The 17,681-nt window shown below is 38.1% G+C and overlaps 1 long non-coding RNA gene across 1 annotated transcript; it reads right to left on the minus strand.

Moving 5' to 3' along the window:
* Window positions 1-11,579: 11,579 nt before the first annotated feature.
* LOC116268387 (uncharacterized) lies at window positions 11,580-12,092 on the minus strand. Its single transcript, XR_004175848.2, has 3 exons — window positions 12,015-12,092; window positions 11,814-11,848; window positions 11,580-11,651 (listed from the first exon to the last, which is right to left on the minus strand). It is a non-coding gene; the product is annotated as an uncharacterized LOC116268387 (long non-coding RNA).
* Window positions 12,093-17,681: the final 5,589 nt, after the last annotated feature.

Here is a 17,681-nt window from a genome sequence, read left to right on the forward strand (position 1 = left end):
ATTTGAAAATTCTAATGCATCGCACACTGAACGATCTTCAAGCAACTCTATCACCGAAACCAACAATCCAACCAGAAATCCCAGAGTTACACACCAAAATAGACGAAGTTGGAAAAATTTTTTTGATGTCCAAGAAATGAGAACGACAAGAAACAAAAAAATCATGAATACATCCAATCCATGGGCATACTGAATGGTCTTCCACAAATCCAGTCACCTGAAGCACAACGGACCTAGAAATCTCAAACATTCTTCAATAGAGTTTCTCGAAAAAGATCAAGCAAGAGACAACTGCTAGGCTTATCAAAACAATCAGTCAATTGAGAATGAAGGACACCGAAAAAGAAGAGCAAGAAAGAACTAAATTCATACACATCAAATACGATCAGTACCTAAGTTTCAATCAATCTCAAGCTCTCAAAATAATTTTAAAAACAAGACCAACAAAAAAAATTACTAATCGGCAAGTTCGCTTGTGTCAGCTGGCCTGGGTCCCGGGTACCCCACGGTGGCTCGGCCTGCCACCCAGGTCTACGTGTCAGTGCTCTAATGCTCTCTCTCTCTCTCTCTTCCCGGCTTCTTGCTTTTGGCAGGAAATTTTTGAGAGAACCTTCGTGGTTTGTGGGGTTATTATAGAAAATTTTCACTTCGTCCTTGATAACTTGCTGTAATTTTGAAAAGTGCCTTCACATTTTCAGTTTCTTAAGAAAAAACTTCTTTTGCCCACCGACTGCTTAACAGGTACTTGATTTAGTTTAAAAATTTATAGTTATATTTTGTCAAAACTCTTCTATATCGCAAAAATAGGGCCATTTATTTAGTGAGTAAAATAAGCACTCGAAGTCTGGAATTTCCAATCTTACAAGATAAAGAAATCACCAACGTCCAATGCAATAGATCAAGATTTATAAGAATAAAAAATATGTAGCCTTTTCAAGTTATAAATTAATTTATACAACTAAACACTCCACATTTTCTTAAAACATTTCAAACACATCTATGTGGCTGCTTTTAGAAAAAAAGCCAAATGAAAGAAAACTATCAGCAGGCCGCTCTTCCACTAATTCTCATAAGTTATTTTTATTGGTATACCATCCTTTTTCTCTCTTTGTTTAATTTTGATATAGAAAGGAGGATGCTGAGCTGAAAGAAGAATACAATTAAATTTTCATATTAAAAAAACTCAAAATTCATTTCATTCTTTTTTCCCTCTCTGCTTTTTCCGTATATATATATATATATATATATATATATATACAGAGAGAGAGAGAGATAGTGAAATTGGTACGTCACTGACAATTTGATTTTTCAAGGATAAAAGTTTGAGAGAAATTCAAAGAGAGAAAAAGGTGATGTTTTAGTCTTTGGCCGTTAAAACAATGGAAAATAGCCTAATATCTTGGAAAAAAATGAAAAAAAGGCTGATTTAGAAAGAGAGAATATGGTAGGCACGTGACCATTTGATTTTTCCAAGAGAAAAGTGAGAGAGAAAGTCAAAGAGAAAGGAAGAGGTGATATTTTAGTCTTTGGGTGTCGAAAGCACAATCGCTTAAACAGTAAACAACCACTTGTAAACAGTCTGCGTCATATGCTACTTGCTAATAAATCAGTTGCACATGAGAATATTATCGGTGGTTAAACACTGATGACTAAGTATTTTACCTTTAATATACCATAACCATAAAATACAACTTCCCATGGTTGCAGCTCAATATTCAAGTGTTTGGCACAGCTGTAGAACGCACAAACTTTTTATACAAAAAGAAATAACTCAAGTATCAAAACTGAAATCATCTTTCAGGAAACTACACTTGGCAAACACATTTAAGAAGCTTAGCTTTCAACTAAAAACTCTTAATTCTTCAAGTCGCAACAGGAATTAATTCCATTTCCTAACAAACAAATGGAACTCTCCAAGACATGCCTTTTTACCCTAGGAAAACCCAACAAGAGGGTATGAAATGAGACTAATTTTCCTGCATCCACTGAAAACTCTTAATTTTTCAAGTCGCAACAGGAATTAATTCCATTTCCTAACAAACAAATGGAACTCTCCAGGACATGCCTTTTTACCCTAGGAAAACCCAACAAGAGGGTATGAAATGAAACCAATTTTCCAACAAGAGGGTATGAAAATCCATAGATGCCACACAAATTCTTGAAGAAACTTCATCAATTAAGACATGGACTAAAGAAAATAAAAATAGACTTGTTACCCAAGAGGGAGACAGAGAGCAAGATTGCTCTTCTTGACTCCTTATGTAGTTCACAGGATTCTGCTTTCTAATCATTGAAAATGCTGCATTTTGCCGCTCTAACATTGTCAAGTACTTTGGCATAAAGTTAACTGTAAGCCTGTAAAAGAGAAAGAAGGATGAAGATGATGAACAAAAGAAATTAATGTGGTTCAGAAGAAAAATTCCTACTCCACGACTCAGTCATCAATTTCATGATGATCTGGTTCTCTTAGCACAGTATTTATACATTGCTATGTCTGATTTCAATTTGAATCAGTTTCCATGGGCGTGGCACATCTGTTTGATTGAATTTTCTCCTTTGGTTTTGAATAGGAGAAACTGACATTCTCCTGAAATCTTTCATAAATGTGAAGAGGCATTTTTGTTGCTTGTCCGATTGGCATTGCTTCCATATTTATTGCTCTTAATTTGCTGGAATTCTGATTTATTGCTGGAGCCTTATGAAGATGTGTTTTAGTCTCTTGACTCTCGTGGCTGATTTGATTTTCTGCTATATTAGTTATGCCTGATTTCCTGCAGTTATGATCCATGCCTGATCTCATGGAGTTATGAACCTTTGAAGACGCACCTGATTTTCTGGACTGAGCTGGTGCATTATCATCCCGCCTCAACCAAAGGGAAGGTTGCATACGTAAGCCAAGATGCTGAATCGTTGCTGAGACAATGGTTTGGTAAATAGATCTGCAAGCTGACCTTCAGTTGTGACGAATTCAGTAATCATATTTCCCAGTGCGACTTGTTCAAGAACAAAATGATAATCGAGTTCCAAAATGTTTCATACGTGATTGAAAGACTGTTTTGATAGTGGTATGTAGTGCCGAAATATTGTCACTCAATATAATTGGTGCTTTGGAGAGGTAGACGCCGAGATCTTGTAAAATAAAGGTAAACTATTTAATTTCAGCAGCAGCTCCGGCGAGGGCCCGGTATTCAGCTTCATAGGACGAGCGAGCAACAGTTGGTTATTTCTTAGAGCTCAAAGATATGCAATTTGGACCAAGAAATATGCAGTATCCTAAAGTTGATCGGCATGTATCTGGACAGCCTGCCCAGTCTGCATTAGAGTACGCTCAAAGAGTAAAATCTTGGGATTTATAGAACTGGATACCATATTGAGACGTGCCTCGAACATATCATATAATGTGTTTCAAGATTTGAAAATGCTTCATCGTTGGGGCATGCATGAATTGACATGCAAAATTTACTACATAGGAGAGATCTGGCCATGTAAGGGTCAAGTATTGAAGTACACCTGCAAGACTTCGATATGCGGAGGCATTGGAATAAGGAGGATCTATTTCCCAGGAGATTTGGAAACAACAGTAATAGGTGCGGTGCGCTCACTATTTTACATTGCTGCATTTGTGCTCTAGAAATAATGTCCTGAGCATATCTAGACTGATGCATAAACAAGCCATTGCAAATCCTTGCAACTTGAATTCCCAAGAAGTAGTTCAGATCACCCAGATCATTCATAGTAAATTGTTGTCTGACGGCGATGAGGAATGACATTATAAATGAATGTGAATTTCCTATAAGAATGATATCATCAACTTACAGTAATAGAATAGTGATAAATTTTTCTTGTCTGCGAACAAAGAGAGACGGATTGGTGACACTGGCAATGAAGTCCATAGGGAATAGAAATTGAGCAAATCTGTCATACCACACCCGAGGTGCTTGTTTCAATCCATAAAGAGCTCGATTTAATCTACAAACATGTCTGGCTTGGACGGATCTTTAAATCCAGGAGGTTGCTCAATATAAACTAGCTCACGAAGATGCCCATTATGAAACACATTTTTGACATCTAATTGTTTTAGAGGCCAATTAAATGTGAGGGCAAGACTAAGAACAATTCTTATAGTAGCAAATTTTACCACTTGTGAGAAGGTTTCCAAGAAGTCTGGACCTTGAACCTGGTTTATATCCTTGTGCTACGAGATGCATTTTGACCCTTTCAAGCTGCCCATCTCCTTTGAGTTTAGTTTTGAAGACCCAATGGCTCCCGACCACATGCATGTTTTGTGTATGAGGCACGAGATCCCAAGTATGGTTTTCCTGTAAAGCAACCATTTCATCTTTCATAGCCTGATACTAGCCTGGGTGTTTGAGGGCAAGGGTGTAATGTGATGGTTCAATTGGAATGGATGAAGTGGTAAAGGCATACTTAGGATTAGGTTTTATGATGCCGGATTTTGGATCGAGTAGTCATAGAATGAGTTGAGGAGGAGGTAGTCCATGGGACTAATGGTGAACTGGGTGGCTCGAGTTGGAGAGGTGATGTAGGGGCTGGTATAGGCATAGGTGGCACAGGAGAAGGCTCTTTGGTATTATGCATTTGGGCTAGACGTTGAGATTCAAGATGAGGCTCATTGGATGAATCTAAAAAAGAGACAAAGTCAGCATTAGAGGTTATGGGCCTAGAAGTTGGCATGGTGTTGTTGTACGGAAAATGGGTTTCATCAAACATGGCATGATGGGATATATATACACGTCCAGTGGGAGGATATAGACATCTATACCGTTTATGATGGTTGCTATATCCAAGAAACACACATGGTAACGACTTGGGCTGAAACTTATGATTTGTATATCCTCTAAGGTAAGGATAGCATCTGATCCAAAAGTGCGAAGACAAGAAAAATCAGAGTGTTTCTTGAAAAGCAACTGATACGGACTTAGCATGTGTAAAACTTGTGATGGAAGTCGGTTGATAAGCCAAACTGTAGTGGAAAAAGCCTCAACCCAATATTGAGCTGGAAGATGGCTATGAAATAACATAGTAAGACCTAATTCTGTAACCGATCTATGTTTTCTTTCCACCATAGCATTTTGTCTGGTGTCTTAGGACAGGATTTTTAATGTTTGATGCTGTTCTCCTTTAAATAATCTGTAAGAACCAAATTGTTAAACTCGCCTCCTTCATCACTTTGAAAAACTCTGAGCTTTGCATCAAATTGTCTTCGAATCACTTTGTGAAATTCAAGAAATTTGGCAAAAAATTCAGATTCTGTTTTAGATGATAAATCCATGAATATTTAGAGAATTGATCCACAAACAAATCATAATATTTTAGATTCTGGCAAGATGCAATAGGAGCCAGCCCCATAAGTCACAATGCACTTTAGTAAATAAAGAATCACGATCATCATCAATAGGAAGAAATAGAAGCCTGCATGTCTTTCCCATCTGACAACTGGCATATGTAAAAGATTTAGGCAAATTTTCTGTCATTGTAATAAACTTATTTGCACTCATAAACTCTAACACTTTATGATGTAGATGACCAAGTCATCCATGCCACACTTCAAAAGGAGCTGATTGCAACCGTGTTGAAAAGAACACATTCTTCGGTTTTTGCTTGAGAGCATACAGATCGACTTCTCTAGACCCTGTTTTAGTCACTTCGTTGGTCTCCTTGTCCTTAATAGCAAAGAAATTTGAAGAGAATTCAAACACATAAGGCATAGTAGAAGTGAGTTGACTAACTGAAATAAGATTTTTCTTGATGTCGGGCACAACAAGAACGTTGTCGAGAGGAATTGTGCGATTTCCCACATGGATATCAACAACTCCAATATGTGTAGTATCAAGATGTTGGCCATTTCCTACCATGATTTTGTCTATTCCTTTATATGGAATGCAACTTTTGTGTTTACCTGGATCATTGGTCACATGAGAACTTACTCTGGTGTCAGGAAACCAGTCTTGATTAGTAGGATCAGTGATTTTCATAGCAGCAAATGCCCATGCAATATAACATGGTTGATAAGCATGATCAAACCTGTGATAACATTTGTATCTGAAAATGTGTTGGAAATCCTTGTTTCTTTATCTAACAATTCTCTTTTAGCTTTTCTATTGTTTGCTCATGAGAATTCAAGACAAATTGATCTAGACATTCTTTTTTCATGATCATTGCCTACCCCATCATGATCAATTTTTGTGCTGTTAAGCTGCATCTTGCACAAAACATGCATGATACCGCAGCCATGGCCAGTACGCAAGCTAAAGCCAAGTTTTATGGCCTCCATGTCATTTCAGACTAGCTGCAAAATAAGGCTTCGAATGTTAGTAGATTGTCATCCTCTCTAACAAGCCAAAGCAGGTCAGGATCGGGTAGACAGAGAAGACCATTGGAAGACCACCATGGCCGTCACAGCTCACCAGGCTATCCTTCGACCACTCCATGAAGTTTGTGTTGCCTGGAGGTTAAAGAGGTCCACGATGATGAGCATTAGGTGCATGTCTGTTAATTGGTTTTTATGTCAATTGTGTAACTCAATTTCCATTTTGTAGATAATATTATTGGGATAATACAAAATTTTGTTTGTATATATTAATGATGTTGTGTGTGTGTGTGTGTGTGTATGTATGCATATATACGCGCGTGTGTGTGTGTATATATATTATGAGGACACAGTGGCAGCATCGATATCCTGGGTGAGAAAACATGGATTTCATCAGTATAAGTGGTGTCTAGTCATATGACTAGTACCAAGATAAAAATACGAAGGCATTACTTGCATGAACTATTTTGCCTTGTCATACTGGGTCAACTGCGGTAGTAAAAACTTTGAAGCAGTTGGTAACTGTGGAGATAATCATCTACATTCCATTTTGATGAAAGAAAATGATTCCTCAAGAAGAAAGAAGAAATTCAAAAATTACTCTATTGTACTGCGCAAGCACCAAGCAAAAGAACCAATAGGAAAATAGAAGGGAAAGTTGCAACGAACCATCTGTCTCTCTACTGTGAAACGTTTTTCTGTGTCATCTCCAAATACCATCAAGTTGTTCCTCTTTAGAGTATGGTGGCACTTTTCCTTAGTCACTTGCTCTGCGACACCCATCCGCCTCTTCACTGTCTTCAGATTTTTCGGATTCGTTAGAATCTGGTGTCCTTTGTTTCATCCACCTCTTCTTCCTCCTCTTCCAAGTCATTGCTGCATTGAGATTCATCGAAGTCAAGGGCCTTTTTCTGCTTCTTATGCCTCTTCGAAATGGTCGACACCATCAGATTCTCTAGAATCATCTATTCCCCTCTTGGGTCGCTTCTTCTAACTGCTTCTTCCTCCTTCTCACCCTTCTCACCCTCCTCATCCTGGTGGTGGAGGTTACGCATAATTCTTATGTAAGCTCTGCAATGGATGATTCACTGGTTCATATACATGTGTTAAAGCACATTTCTTACACATCTTGTGCCCAAGGAATCAGACCATGCCCAAAAATTGACAAAGCTACTTGAGAAAATTGAAAAAGAAAAATAGGAGACAGCTAAATTGAAGAAAAAATTAGGTAACTCAAGTTAACTTTTTGTTCCTTTGAGTATTGAACAAAGTGTTGGTATGTGGAAGAAAAGAAAAATGTGTTTGGAAGGTAACAAAACAATAGAAGAATCATTCAGAATTATGAGTGGAGATGAAATGGATAAAAAAAATAGCTTGATTCTTTAATGCAAGTTCCCTTCCATTTAATTTAGCTAGAAGTCCTTATTAAAGATAAATATTTAAGATTTCTATTTTAAAATACAAAACGTTTAAGAGGCTGGTGTGGGCAGCTGGCCACACCACCCATAATGTGGATACGCCACTGTTTTCGGGGATCGAGATTCGGCCAACTCATCCACATTCTCTATTTCTGCTAATCCACCCATGTTTGCCTTCATAGGTTTCAAAGAACTGTTTTCAGCGATTCCTAAAACCGTAAAAATCAGTTACCAAACAACTGAATAAGATAGATGATTCAATGGTTGATTTCCCCAATATAAAAAGAATGTGGAGTGAACAAAAAAATAAATATGAGAGATTTCATCTCCTAACACAATTTCTCATGTTATTTTAGAACGTGGCTGATGGTTTTCAGTTAATTCTCTTTATATATGAACAGAAAAAGGAAATGTATCTTAACCTATTCTTTCTTAGTCGATATGTGTCTTTTTAAATTTGTCTAAAATATTTAAAGAAAATGCACTTTCTTATTTCATCACAAAATAAGTCATGAAGTTATCCAACATTGAGATAGTCGACACATCGAATTCTGATTTTTTCTACTTTTACAGTTTTCAAGGTCCAAGCAAACACAAATTTAGCAGATATATATGCACCGTTTTGGCATCAATGCCAATGCATTTAAATAAAATTTGATAAAAAAGTGTCATATATATGTTTGTTTGATTATCACATAAGATCATCAAGTTTGACACATATTTTGTAAGACTTTGCTAAATAATGACACACATTACAGGCCATGGACAGATTCTTTTATATAATTCCAATTTCTCTATGTTACTGGCTTGTGCGCCCAGCTGCCAAATATTTTCATAAAAAATTTGGATGGAAAAATTTTCTTGCATTTTGCTATTTTAGTTTAAGGATAAGGTGCTCGTTGGATGTGTACAGTTGAACAAATTAATGAGATTACGTATCCAACCATAATCAAATGCATTTCTAAATTTTGAGAAATGGTAGACTAAACCTATGAGCTTAAAGAGTTGAAAGGAGGTGATGGCCATGATAAGAAAGGGAATGAGAAAAAGAGAAAGAGGCAAAAATATTTGCAATCCACCCGCTTTGTTTATTTAGATCAACATAACGAAATTAATATAACAAATCCTTGACACACAATCGTCCTTGTGCAAGACTTTCCTATATGTTAAATAATTTATTTACAATAAACTCACATATATGTTAACAAAATATTGGTATCTAATTAAAAGGTCTTAATCACAGACAATTTTTTTTCTATTTGTCGCTACAAAGATTTTAACTATGAATATTCAACTACCAATGGGTTAGTCTACATCCCCAGGAGGCTGTTTTGGTTGGCCTTTTGACCAGATTCCATAGTGTTCACGCTCCTAACCATATTATGACAAGATGTCCAATGCCTTATGGTTTTGAAATGCAAATGTTTTAAAATATAATGAGAAAATCAAATCTTCTAAGATCACAAAAATCATCAGCATTAAGTAGGTTTATACCAGAAGTGTTTTCTTGTGGGATGTAAATTTCATTTATTGGACTTTAAGATGACAAATGTATGTATAACTTGCGGCGGTGGTGGTGATGATAACTGTTACGGAACTATATCGGTGGTTCAGACAGTTGCTATAGAGCTATACTGGGGATGATACAGAAAGATCTAAACCGGTGCGCTGTTTTGCCCTAATGCTCGCATATAGCGGTAGACCTATAACGGTGCAGCTTGCATATAGAGGCAGGTAGGCATGCGCATCGAAGGCCCTCTCCCTCCGGCAAGCTCGTCTCTCTCTCCCTCTTTGATTCCTTTGTATATTTTTCTATTTTTTATCACATATATTTTTTGTTTCTATTTCTTCACATGGTTATACATATTTATTTCCTCAATTGACACCGATAGCAGCAATTGCTGCATCATTGACTGAAATCAATGCCAAATTTGAAAATCAGGTGCCTAATGGAAACAAGCCTTTCATTTGAACATCCAACCATCCACTAATGAAAGCAAAGCTACCGTAACCTGAAATCGATGCCAAATTTGAAATTGGACATACAAACGACAAGCAGAGAGGTGGAGGCGGAACACAGGCATCGAACTCGCACCTAATAATTCCCCAAAATATTCAGGTGAACCTGAATTTTTATGTGAGAAACAATAGAATCCAGCACCGCCGCAACAACATTGCTTGGCAGTATCTTATCCTCTCCAATACTACCTCAAAATGAAGAAGATTGAAGCAGAAAACATGAAGCATACCAAACTTGAGTCCTAAATTATAAGAAACATAAATAAAGAACAATTTCACCTACCATGTGTACATTGACTCCCGACAAAAAAACAAAGAACAAAATAATCTAACATGAACCTTTAACACAATAGCGACGCAAACCATAACTTCTGATTTGATTAAGCACTAGAATTGAGGGAAAAAAAACTATTCAGAATTGTTGCTCAAAACAAAAAAAAAATGGAAACCCAAAAGGTGAAGGAAAGTTAAAAATGAGTTAAAAAAAAGAAAAATAATAATAAATATACAAGCAGAAATGGATATTTGGAAAGCCAGAACGAACAAACGAAACACAATGAACCCAGAAAAGAAAGAAATGAAAAATGAAACATACCTTCCAAGGATGCCTATATTCTTAATGTGCAAGCGATTTCCACAGACTCATGAAAATTTCACGAAAGTTTGCAGCAGAATCAAGATCAGGATAGTAACGCTCTAGCGTCGTCCAATCGACACAACTTAACAGGGAAAATTCTCCATGTGGACAAAGAAAATGTTGTCATGAACCTAAGCAATCGGTTCTTCAATCTAGAGAGAGATACCATGATCATAAATCACATGCAGAAGCTAACAGAAATGGGTTACCTTCTTGATACGTTCATGATGATCTGTATCGGAGACCACACCATTGGGATTGTCGAGATCTGCAAGAATCTCCTTCAACTCACCCTTCATTGTTCGTCGATGCCCTTTCAGTTCCCCTCTCGATTTCTCCCCTTCACGGTGTTGACAATGGTCAAATGCCCATAATTGAAAATTTAAGAACTTCATGGAGGCCTGGTCAATCAAGATGATCAAGTAGGAGTTCACCTCATTAATTGAAAGGCAATAAGATCTACTGGCACTTGGGCACACTTATACTTTCCTATATTTGGGACTTGAGGGTGAATGAGTCCACATCTGGTGTTTGCAAGCGCAGCAAAACTTTACCAGAACACATCTCTCAACAAGGGTATTATCAAATCCTTCAAATCATATCCCATGCTCACTGAGCAGAAATTCGTGCACCCAGAAGGCATTGGCCTCATTTGGTTAGGCTGCTGGCCACCAAGCAATGTGATGGCTTGAGCCTATGGCTCATGGCATGCCGTCCATGGGGAAATGAACAAGCATCCCAGGCAAATCCATTCCCAACCTCTATAAAGAAAGTGCTCTTCATCGAGCTCGACAGTTTCTGAAGGAACAGGGTTGTAGATGTGAATGTTCGGGGACAGGGTGAGGGCTTTGGTAGAGATGAGCCCGCTCTAACTGAAATGAACAGAAATGCAGAAATTAAGAAAAATTAAAACAAATTCACAGATTTCTTGCGCTGATAATTTGAATTCTCTGCATACCAACCTGCAGAGATTATCAATTGCTGCACCAAGCCCAATAAATGCCCCTTGTAACAGTTCCAGCTCTGCCCACAACCATTTAGATAAGAATAGCTAAATGAACAAAGAAAAGAAATTGAATCAACTTGAACCTCAAAAACACCTTAAAAGGTCAACCCTCTAAATTTTCAAGTATTGGAAAAGACTTTAGCAAGATACAACATGAATAGATGTAGATCCCTACCTTGAAGGTGGCTTGGCATAAGTTTGAGTGATCTAGAAATACATCGGCAATCATTTCTCTGCCACCTATGATTTAAAAAACAGAAAGCAAGAAAATTACACAACCTTCACTACAACAATTTTAAATTTTCAAAACCTTCATTAAATGTGTTTCTGGCTGCAAAATATAAAAGAGGGGGAAAGCGTTGGTACCTAAAAAAGGAGGCATTTTAGCCATCTCATTTTTACCTTACAAAAAATCCATTGCCGATGGGTCCACACATCTGCAACAGGTTTGATACTTAGTTATTTCAGCTAAACAACTTCTAGCTTGTATAATTCCTACAAAGGTTCTTGTTCTAAAAATGTCAAATAAAAAACAATGGTTGACAAAAATTCTACATTATGATGGACTAATTTTAAATTTCAATAGAATAACAGAATACTAACATTTTGGGAAGATGATACCAGGAGATCCGGATAAAGTTACTGCACATCAACCATCATATATGGAACACTTTGGCAGTCATCAACAGGCACTTTAGCCTGAACATTGTGAGCCCAGCCCAAAATTTGATTGAAGGGAAGGATACAAACTGATTGTGAATTCAATTTGACCAGATCAATCAATTTCTGCAGTGATGATAAATTGAAAAACTTAAGCAGAACTTCTGCAGGTACAACAACAGTATCGCAACTGATCATTATGCATCCAATGCACTAACCTATTTATGATTGAATCATTCTGTTTGTGGTTGACTTTCTCAATTCTGGAACAGTTTGTTTGAAACTGATTTATCAATGCTTTCAGTCAATCTTTGACCTTGTAAAAATTGAGTCATCTTACCCATGCTCAAGCCAAATCAGATGTTATTCAAAGTTATTCCCCACAACTCATCTTGCTAATCTCATTAACTGAACTTGAAATATCCTGCAATTATCTGCTGATCTCTCTCTCTCTCTCTCTCTTACTATGTTACTTCCAGCATTTCAGGACCCACTCTTTGCTTTAAGAAATACTATAAAAAATGTTTTAACAAAATACTATAAAAAATTATGACTTGACCAAATAAGTGGTCAAGCCACCCTGGGAATCCAAGGTCAGACGATCCACATGTTTGCAAACTATGATATATAGACTAGGACCATGAAACTAACATGCTTAATTGGTGGTTATTATTTAAACAAGTTCAACATTGATGAATACAAAAACAAATAGTTAATGAGCATTACCCACTCTTTGTTTTAAGAAATACTATACAAAATTATGACTTGACCAAATAAGTGGTCAAGCCACCCTGGGAATCCAAGGCCAGACGATCCACATGTTTGCCAACTATGATATATAGACTAGGACCATGAAACTAACATGCTTAATTGGTGGTTATTATTTAAACAAGTTCAACATTGATGAATACAAAAACAAATAGTTCATTAGCATTACCTTATAAATAGATGTTGAAAGTCAGTTGCTCCTAGTGGTACTAAACAAATGGGCTTAATGGTGGCACTAAACGAACAGACTTAAAGAATGTCTAATGGGAGGAGAACAGCTTTGCATCTACATTTGTCTCCCCATGTTACTTATTGTCTTTCACTTTTGACAATGTAGATGCACTTTGCCATAGTGACATGTACTTTTGAGAGGACTAATGGTCCAAAAGCATACAAGAATTGTAACTAGTGACTGGTTACACAAACATACATGCATACAAACACACAGACTCAAAATAGAAAATATCATTTTCCATGTCCTACACCCATGTTGAGCTGCATGATACATACACAGGTGTGGCACTTTTCCAGGCGAATCATTATGACATAGACCTATATAGTCCAAACTCATAGCCCAAGATTAACATCCCATTTACATCCCTACTCCTGAAGCAACATTCTTTCCCAACTAGAAACTGCCATGGACAACACTACCTAGACTTCCTAGATAGTTAAGTATTTACTTATGTCAATTTATTGATATTCCACTTCCAAGAGACTGGCGACTTCAAGTAGAGTATACAATGTATGGGGCTAACTGAATACTCCTTAAAATTGAGTTTCTTATAATTCTCTCTTTCTTGGTTTTTCTTTCCAACACAGGCTGATGCAAGAGCATGATAGTGAACACGAAAGAAATCATAGGATTGTCAAATACCTTATATGTAGTAGCCTAAAATAGCACATGTACATACATATTTGGGACTAGACTTGATCAGATTTTATTTATCAAAAGAATGGAGTAAAAACATTGAAAAATGAAAACCAAGCAAATAAGTCAACAAAGCTCCTAAACAACCCATGCTACAACAAAAGTGAGAACTAAAGATGACAAGCCTTGTCTAGAAAACTTGTAAAACATAAAATAAAAGAAAAAGATTGAACTATAAAATCAAACCAACAATTGCCCAACTCAACAAAACTAAAATCTAACCAACTCATAAGACAAGTACAACATGTAGATATTGGACTGGAGTAACCCTGAGAGTGTTGCGGTTCCAACGAACCCAAGCTCGACTGGAACCGTGGCCAAAGCCGCTAGAATCTCTAGATTTCTGGGTGCCTCCCCCTGCTGCGATTTCTTCTTCAACGTGAGGAGCAGGCCGACCGACCACCGTCTCACACATTCAAAAATTCGGTGTTATCTCTTCAATCATCGTTCACCTCGGGATTGCACAGGAAGCATCGCCTGGGAGTCCTCTCTCAAACGCATCAGAGTTGGCTGGAATATGGCGATTCCCACTCACCTGTTGGTGGCCACTGCAGCTGCTCAATCTTGTGCATGAAACAACCCGACATTTACCACTTCCAACTTTGAAAAATCAGCATTGATTCCACAGACCCCCTTTCGTTGGGAAATCAGACGTGCAGCGTCGCCTGGGAGTCCTGCTTCCAACGCACTGGTGCCCGACCAGAACTGATGCCAGAGCCAGTTGAAATTAAAGCTTTTTTGGTCCCCTATTTTGAGACTGTAGACCCTGTTGCAGCAGAACGTGTATTTGTTCACAGGGCCATAAATTTGGATTCTCGTGTTGGAAGTCTGCAAGAGTGAGCTCATCATCTTGCTTACTTCCTCATGGTTCCAACAAACCATAGCATGAGGAAATCCAAGCAGAAACCCAAAATTTGTAGAGGTGTGATGCTGCACCTGTTCCTATGCTACTGTGTCTGCGACTACAGAAATCACATCTCTGATCCATGGATAATATCTTTGGATTCCAGTGCAGATAGATGCAAGAGTGAGATCTTCATTTCTCTGACAGCCACGCAATTCCAATGAGCCATAGAACAAGCCAATCGGAGCCGTGAGTGCGAACCTGTAGATTAGTGAAGTTGCCCCTGTCCGTCGATAGAATTCTGCTACTATGACTACAACTGCATTTTCTGCTACAGTCCCGCCTTGGCATCTCAGGTAAGGTCTCAGTCTGTGGCAACCTCACTGCCTCCACTACTGTTGGTGAAGTTGGGAAGAAAGGGAGTCATGGCCGAAGTGTCGTGAGTAAGAGGTAGGACTGGGTCGAGAAACTCTGTAACCAATCGGGCGTTGTTGTAAGGCCAGGGTCATGTCTGGCTGGGCATTGCTCGTAACAAGGAGTTAACCTCTCTTAGTTCAGTTTTTGGTAGCCATTTCCGAAGGTAATCCAAGGCGGTAGTGTTGCTTCGCAGCGCCTCGGCCGGGTGGTCGTATCATTAGTGGTATCAGAGCATAGGCACACCCACGATGACTCCAAAACACACTAGAAGATTGGCCCCTGCAACATGGGAGAGACCCTTGAAGATTCCTCATAATCTTTAATACAGGACTAAACATTCGAGGTGTTACAGATTTGACTTGCACAAACATGATTTGCTTCAAATGTTTTCATTGTACAGGGTATAGTCAAGCAAAGAAATCCTCTCAAGCAGGTTTTTCAAGTGATGATTGGGCTGCATATCCACATGCCTATAAAAGAAAGGCCACGACAGTTGTGGATACCATATTAAATGCTGTCTTTTGGGAAACATGTGTGAACTTATTGAAGATTTGTGTACCTCTAGTGAAAGTCCTTAGATTAGTTGACAGTGAAGATAAACCTTCTATTGGATATTTATATGAGGCTATGGCCATAACAAAAGAGGCCATTAGGGATAATATGAAGGGATAAAAAAAGTTGTACGTGCCTATATGGAAGATTATAGATGAAAGGTGGTCTAGCCATCTTCATCATCCACTTCATGCAGCACCCTACTACCTAAATCCTGCTATTAGATATCTTCCCACTTTTAAGAAGAATAGAGAGGTCGAGTATGGCATGTTGGATTGTATTGAGATATTAGTATGTGATTATAGAGAACAAGAAGCTATCCATGTGTCGATCAACAAATATGATACTGGTACTGGTAGCATGGGGAAGGACACAGCAATTCGATGCAGGTCATCTTTGTGTCCAGGTATTTCACAAAGGGACTTTATACTTTTTTTCCATCTGTTATTAGATTTGTGGTGGGATAGGTTTGGGCTTGATTTTCCAGAATTAACAAAGTTTGTAATGAGAATCCTCAACGAAACATGTAGTGCAACTGGATGTGAAGAAAATTGGAGTGTATTTCAGCACATCCACAGCAAGAAAGGAATAGGCTGGAACATAAAAGGTTGAATGACCTTGTTTACGTTCGTTATAAAATGAAGTTGAGACAAAGTAAATTAAATACTTCTGTTATGCAAAATAGCCAATTCTAATATATATTTTAATTTTTAACAATTTGTTATTTTTTCTTTTGTTACACTTTAGGCAAATAGAAGAAACATCTACGAGGAAGCATCACACTCAATATGATCCTATCAGCCTTGATCATTTTGATGTATTAGATTCTTGGGTTGAAGAAGAACCATCCTCAATCCTTGACAAGGACTATCTTGATTGTTGAACATTGAAGGAGCAACAGAGATTATTGAAGAAGAAGAGGCTGGGGAGCAATTGAATGTTGGTGAGATTCCAACAGAGGGGGTAGAAGCAATTGATGAAGAAAATGAAGATGAGGCTGCAGATGACGAGGATTATCGTTGAATCATGAAAGATGATAACAACATGTTTCGAACATATGAATTGTGATGTAATCTAATTCTCTTCGGCATGCTAAGAGGATAAGACTGATGCTTATTATGTTATTTTAATCTCTGATTTCTTATTTTGGAATGTGTTGTTCATATACATGAATGTTCCTTTACATTTTTCTTAATTTTTTCTGATTTTTGCTTATTTTTTCTGATTTTTATGTTCTTTTTCTTCTTTTTATTTTTTAATATTTTTTAAAAATTAGAAAATTAAATTTACGATACGTGTGATACGTTACGGTACAGCATATAGGTTGGCCCGACCGATACGTGATATGCTATGCCTTTTACAACATTGGTTGGGACTGCTCGATAGAGATTATTTCCACCTCCTTGACAGAACTAAGGAAATCCTTAAGGAGGAAGATGAAGACATGACCATCTATGCCTTACAGCCCTGCAGCGAAGCTGAGAATGTCGTGAGCTTAGTAATGGCCGATTCCTACCAAGGAGTAGCAGCCTCCAACAAAAAAAAAAACGGAGGAAAAGAACCGGTGTACAGGCTAAGGGAAGTGACCAGCCCACAGCTAAATGAGCAATGTCATCTCAGGCCGAGAGGAAGAAAATCCTCAACCAAGGAGGACAGCTTATGCCCGGGCACCCGCAACTGCAGTCAACGAGGTTTGTTGGAGGACATCAAAGGTGGCATCACCAACCTCCAACACACATACCACTTAGCGTAGCTTCTTCCAGAAATGTGTTGCAGCAGCCTAGGAGGGGTGGCTGCACCGTTCCCAGTCACAACATATGGTGGTGGAACCTCAGGCATAATCAGTCCTCTATCCTTGAGCAGGAAGACAAAGTGCTGTCCCTCCATTGGCTTTAGGTTATGTGAGGACTCCACCGGTAGGGGCAGGTTTCGGATGACCAACATGGGGCACAAGTTAGAAGAAACTCAAGGCAGAAGCATGCCTAGTGCAGTCTTCTTCCTACCAAAGAGCTATCATGGGAGAACTTCATTGGTAGGACAATGCTCGCTTGGTTCAAACAGGGCTGGCGCAAATAAACCGAAGAGCTTACATCCTCGG

This window comes from Nymphaea colorata, unplaced genomic scaffold (genome assembly GCF_008831285.2).
Source record: "Nymphaea colorata isolate Beijing-Zhang1983 unplaced genomic scaffold, ASM883128v2 scaffold0249, whole genome shotgun sequence".
In the NCBI taxonomy this organism is placed as follows: Eukaryota; Viridiplantae; Streptophyta; class Magnoliopsida; order Nymphaeales; family Nymphaeaceae; genus Nymphaea; species Nymphaea colorata.